This window comes from Triticum dicoccoides, chromosome 3A, assembly GCF_002162155.2.
Source record: "Triticum dicoccoides isolate Atlit2015 ecotype Zavitan chromosome 3A, WEW_v2.0, whole genome shotgun sequence".
Taxonomy (NCBI): Eukaryota; Viridiplantae; Streptophyta; class Magnoliopsida; order Poales; family Poaceae; genus Triticum; species Triticum dicoccoides.
In genome coordinates, this window is record NC_041384.1 from 112,551,628 (window position 1) to 112,557,124 (window position 5,497).

The window sequence follows — 5,497 nt, forward strand, 5'->3', positions numbered from 1 at the left end:
GTGGAGCTCAATATGCATCTCCGTTGCATATTGATGAAACACCACATTCAAGTTATTTAGTTCGATCTCGTTTATGTACCGAACAATATTAAATGTTGTTAAACATGACAAGAGGGTGAAGCAAATGAAAACTACCTATCTAGGCAAGTTTAAATGAGGCAGGAATGACAAACAACAAGTCCGGAAACTCCTCATGTGCATATTTTGGTTATGGTACTGTTCTGCCCTAAACCATATTTTATAGTTGTTAAACATGCAAAGTGAGGCTACCATGTTAAACTAGGCATTTTTCGACCCCATTTACATATAAAGTTTGTTAGGTTTGGAGCTACGGTTATTTAGTTATGAAATAAAGCATTTTAACATGGCAATAGGAGCAAATTTAACCAAACATCATATTAAACATTTTAACCATGGATGAAAATGACATATTATGAAACTAGACAAGATTATAAGCATTTTTCATATATAAAGTTTTTTATATATGATGCACTGTTTGTGAGTAATGAAATGCATGAAGTTTAGGGGTTGATCTGCAAAAGTACAAATCCCTGGAAATTGACTAATTCACAGATCTGAAAAAAAAGGCCACTGGGCCTTTCTCACCATGGGCCAAGCCCATACGGTGGAAGAGGCAGGCCGGCGGGCGCTGGCTGGGCCTGACGCGGCCTCGGCGGAAACAGCAGGCGGCTTGGGCAGCGACGCGGTCAACACGCTGGCACCGATTCAAGCGGCTGCAGACAACGGCGAAGCAGAGCAGGAGGCAAAACTTGGCGCTCGATGCAGAGGCTTCGCGGGCGCAGGAACTTGGCGCGAATCCAACGTAGAGGTAGCCGGAAGCGGTCAACGCGAAGCACGGGATCGAGGGGATCCACCTCCTCGAGCTACAGTGGGCGCGGAGGATAAGAGGAAGCGCGCATGGGAGGGGCGCCATGGGTCTAGGAGCTTGCCCGAGCTCGAGCAGCGACGAAGCAGGGGAGGTTCGGGGCGCCGGGGAACCACGACGTTGGGGCGGATCCTGCCGGAAACGAGGAGCTGGGATTGGTGCGGGGGGAGGCGATGTAGCGCTGGAGCAGGGGCACCGGCAGCTTCATCCGCCGGGTGCATCGGCAAACTGCAGACAGGCGGCCACGGCGGGGTTAGATCAGAGAGGAGCAGCAGGGAAAATAGAGGAGAGGGTAGGATGCAAGGGGCGCGATGCGCTGCTGTTGTTGCTCACCCACGCAGACCAGTGGTGGGGGTTGAAGCCTCGAAGGCGGCGCTCGGCATCGAGCTCTACGGTGACAGCCATGCCTGCTCCTGTTCGAGGCAAAGAATAGAGAAACGCAGAGATTAGAGGGAGATAGAGGTAGGGGAGACGGGAGGAAGGAGAAAGATGGGTAGCGGCACAGCGAACTACTGCTGCTGACCGGCATGTGGTCACGGGAACGGAGGCAGGTCTGCGCGACGGCGTCCATGGCTGCTACTGAGTCCTGAAGAAAGAAAGACAGAGAGAATTGAGAGAAGAAAAACGGGGAAGCCGAGAGAGAGAGAGAGAGAGAGAGAGAGAGAGAGAGAGAGAGAGAGCAGGGAAGGAGAAGGGCGTGAGGGTCCCTGGTGTGGCTGTTACTCCGGCAGGGCACTCCGGCGAGGTCACTTGCCGGCGCGAGGCGAGGGCGTCGGGGAGGCATGAGGCTTCGAGCGCGAGCGATGCGTCTGCTCTCTCCTCGGGTGCGAGAGGAACGAGGAGAACCTCGAGCGGGGTGGAAGGTGATCGATGGATTGGCTGCAGTGGATGGATTGGATCCAGCTGTGGCTGGTGGCTGGCGCGGTGGGGAATGGGAGGATCCCGAGGTGGGAGATGATGGCGGCGGCGGCTGGGAGGATGGGACAAGGCTCCTCATTTCTAGGGTTCGGGTGGTCTATAAATACCAGAATAGGAGGAGTATTTTGGATCATCCGATCAAAATCAGACGGTCGGAGATGAATGGGTTAGGGAGTCCAAACAAGGAAACAGTGACATTTTGTAGATGTTTGGGGATGATCCAGACACAACGGTGGCGACAGTCCGGGTCAGGTCCGGGATAGTTTTTCGGACGCGCGCGCGAGGGGGTTTGATGCACTGAGCAGAGAGGGTTTCGGACCGTGCGGTCGCATCGGACAACTCCGGAAGCGGAGAGGGGAAGGAGGATGGACTAGGTGGGCTGTGGCGAGACTGCGAGGGGGAGAAGAGAGAGAGAGAGGGCCCGACATCTGTTTCTGAAGACCGAAAACGTCCGACGTTTGACCGGCTATAATGCCGCTATAGTTATCTGTTGGGGCATCAAACGGACTCCGAACGCGATGAAACTTGGCAGGCGGCCTACTGACAACAAAACAACACCGCACGCCAACTTTCATCCCATTCCGAGAACATTTTCCGGTCACTTAAAAAAATAATATTTCAGACGTGCCGCGGGCGCGTGCAAGTGTGTCTGGACTCAGAACTGACAACGGAAGGAACGAGGAGACCGGGACGGATGCAAGTTTTCGAAAACATGTAGATGCAATGCGGATGATGACATGGCAAGATGCAACACGCAAGCGAATGACATGGCAACGACGGCGAACAACTGGGAGACACCTGACACATCGGACTCGGGGCGTCACATAACTACTCTGTCAACTAGCTACTCTGTTAACTACAAATCAACCGCAACTAAATCACAATTAAGAGAGCACCAATTAACAGTGCCAAAAAAACCTAACCCTAACCCTAGAATCGATCTACAGGAAGAGGTAAGAGGGAAGAGGAAACTCACTAGACGCCGCCGAATGACGAGGCAATCCGGTGACTCTCTGACGGATTCTCCTTCACTGCCCTGGCCCAAGATCTTGCCGCCGCATATTCGAGACAGTGCTGGGGGCTCTAGCTGGGGCTGCTTGTATCCGATGGCCAGCTAGGGTTTGAGCTCCCGCATATATCTCCCACAGGTGGACCATCGTCTCCAACGCCGGCAGACCCGCCGCCTGCGCCGCCAGCCGTCGCCATGACTGAGAGGAGAGAGTGCGGGAGAGGAAAAGAGAGTGAGAGGAGCGGACCGGGCGGGGTACGACTCGAAGACTAAGCGGCCCGGCTCGAACCGGTGAGCCAGCGGCGTGTAACGCCGTCTAACGGTGTTGCCGTGTGAACAGTGATGCCACGTCGACGGATGCGCCCCCCTTGTCATAAACGCACTTAAAACGGTCCAAACAAGCAACTGGTTTTTTTTGCAAAAAATTATGAAAAAATTAGTGCTTTTTGGCACAATTTCGTATATATGTGGTTCCTGCAAACCTAGCCTGTAGTGTCTATGTTTTTTGCAATTCACTCTCCAGTTCAGTATGAGCGGAGCCCATATCAATGATGGCCGAATTAGATCCTCCAGAATCTCCATCTCGTCTGTGGGTCTCGTTCAAGAACTTCTGGCATTGGTATTCTAGCAGAGCAGCTCGCGAATCATCGTCGTGGAAAGATTTGCGAGTAAGGGCTTCGAGGGTTTCAATGGAAGGGAGATTTGGAAAAGCGGCCATGTCCGAGCCGTCGTCGCCGACTGGCAACTGCAATTGGGCGAGGCACGAGGCGACAATTTCATGGCACCTTGGCTCCGTTGAGGACACGGCAGGCTCGTCGGGGAGCCTGGGCGGCGGAGAGCTTCCATCCACAGGCAACGATGCGCCGTCTTCACCAAGGCGCCGGCGGGACACTCTTGAAGAGGCCTCCTCCGGCGGCGGCGCCTCTTCTGCGACATCGCCATTTGATCGGCGATCACAGGGGTGAAGTCATTGTGGACGGGGAGATTTTTTTTTATTAGGTACTGTGGATGGGGATGAGTAGACCAGTATACTGCAATTTTTTGCTTGTGGTGCATTTACAAATGTTCAAAAGAATTCACAAAAATCTAACACATTCACACAACATCGGTCTATGTTGTCATAAAATTTGAATAGTACAAAAATAAGGTGGGTTTTAGATTCGGCACATTATCATATTGATGTAAAACAAAATCATTTTTGTATCTCGTGCAAAGTTTCAAATCTTGATATAAAATTTTGTAACAACATACATTGATATTGTGTCTATGTGCTAGATTTTTTTTCTAGTTTTTTGAAACATTTTAAAATGTGCAACAACGACAGGTGAATCGGTAGCACCACAAGCACTAGTTCACAAGATACATTCCCCTGAATCCCTGATCCCCGCGCTGCGCGGTGGAAAGTCAGGAATCACGCACCGCACACCCCCACCCCCTTTTCGCGCAAGCGATTTTGGGACGGCCCAACTACAGGGGCGGGGCGCCCTGTGTTTATTTTCGTGTTCTTCATTTCTTTTTGTTTTTCTTGTCTTTTTACCACCAATTCAAAAAAAACGTACATAGTTTCACAAAAAATTACAAATTTCAATTGAACATTTTTTCCAAAATTTTAAATTCACGAATTCAAAAAATGTCAAGAATTCAAAAATAACCTTAAATTCATAAAATAGTTTTAGAATCTGAAAATTATTTTGTATTTTAAAAATTGTTCATGATTCACAAATATGTTCATGAATTTAAATCATGCTTGCAAATTCAAAAAATGTTTACACTTTTAAAAAACGTTCTTAATTAAGAAATGTTCATGAGTTCAAAAAAATTCTCCATTTAAAAAAATGTGAAATGAAAAAAATTTCATGAAACAAAAAATTGTGTGATTAAAAAATTCACTTAAAAAATTGTTCACAATTTTTAAAAATCTTCTTGAATTAAAAAAATCCTCGTGTATTTCGAAAAAAAAAGTTCACATGTTTAACAAAAGATCATGAGTTGAATTTTTTGGTGAATTTGAAAAACATTCATGGATTTAGAAAAACTTCATAAGTTTGAAAAATGTTTATAGAATGGGGAAAATAAAGAAAAGGAAAAGGAAGAAATGAAACGGAAAAACTAGAAGAAGAAAAGGAAAAAGAAAAAAACAGTTTGATCGCTATATGGGCCTAGCAGGCCCATCTCCTTACCGCAATGTGTTTTGGATTGAGTAACAAAATCGCTCAATTCAAAAAAAAAGAGTAACAAAATCGCTAGTATTGTTAAGTTTTTTTTTATGCTCTCAAAAAAAAGTTAAGCTTTTTTGTCTAAAAAAGTTAAGTTCTTTTTCCACTAAGGTTAAGTTTTGGGGGAGCGACTTGTTGCAACTCTTCGTCAGCACAAATCACGAGGCAAATCAAATAGTCTGGGGCAGTTTTCCTCAGTTGCGTCCCACTTGCAACTGAGAAACACTCGGTTGCAACCCAGTTGCAACTCACATGACACACGAATCACAAAGTGAATCTAGAGGTTTAAGGGTCAACCAAGCTCTAAGCTAATTCTTTGTGGACCGAGAACTAGCAAAACCGTAAGTTTTGCTTAAGAACATATGAACACATCACCAGGAGGATAATGTGGGCTTGGCACTATGATAGAAATTGAACATTTTAGTGCCATCTCAGCCTACAGAGTGTTGGCTGAAACAGAGAGAGAGA

The 5,497-nt window shown here is 47.5% G+C and overlaps 1 long non-coding RNA gene across 1 annotated transcript; it reads right to left on the minus strand.

Annotated features, from left to right (window-relative positions):
• Positions 1 to 382: 382 nt before the first annotated feature.
• LOC119271350 lies at positions 383 to 1,859 on the minus strand. Its single transcript, XR_005134497.1, has 3 exons — positions 1,410 to 1,859; positions 1,220 to 1,299; positions 383 to 1,114 (listed from the first exon to the last, which is right to left on the minus strand). It is a non-coding gene; the product is annotated as an uncharacterized LOC119271350 (long non-coding RNA).
• Between the last annotated feature and the right edge of the window lie 3,638 nt (positions 1,860 to 5,497).